The sequence below is a fragment of the Microtus ochrogaster genome, chromosome 6, assembly GCF_000317375.1.
Source record: "Microtus ochrogaster isolate Prairie Vole_2 chromosome 6, MicOch1.0, whole genome shotgun sequence".
Taxonomy (NCBI): Eukaryota; Metazoa; Chordata; class Mammalia; order Rodentia; family Cricetidae; genus Microtus; species Microtus ochrogaster.
The window spans coordinates 26,482,015-26,482,547 of record NC_022013.1 but is presented as its reverse complement, the minus strand read 5'-3'; positions in this window follow the sequence as shown (position 1 = coordinate 26,482,547).

Genomic DNA, 533 nt, shown 5'->3' with positions numbered 1-533 from the left:
TTCCACAGTCAACCTTCCAAACTGCCTCCTCCTGCCCGGGGGCAAGGGTAGCTGCTTGGAGTCTCTAGAGGTAGAAGAGACTCATCCAGGTGTCCCAGGGCCCTGATCCCACCACGGCCTCTAGAGGATGTCAGGAGACTGCTGGACCATGAGAGGCCAGACCATCCTATTCCTTACTAACAGACATCAATCTAACTCCACAGGGACCCAGAGCCTATCCCAGTCCCAGACTCAAGCCACGCACTGAGGTTGTAATTTGCTTGTCCAGACCCTGAGCAATAGCCACACTCCAGAACTATTTGGCAGGAAATTGGAGCTGCTGGGAACCCTAAGTGGCCTAGGACATCATTATTAGAGGAGACTTCTCTGTTTCTATCCTCCATACACAAAAAGCTGGTGTCAAATGCAGAATGGCTAGATTCCCTAAGTACAACTGCCTATCCAGATGATTTTTGTCATGAGAGAAAAGATAAACGAAAGGAAGGAAGGAAGGGAGGAAGGAAGGGAGGGAGGGAGGGAGGGAGGGAGGGAGG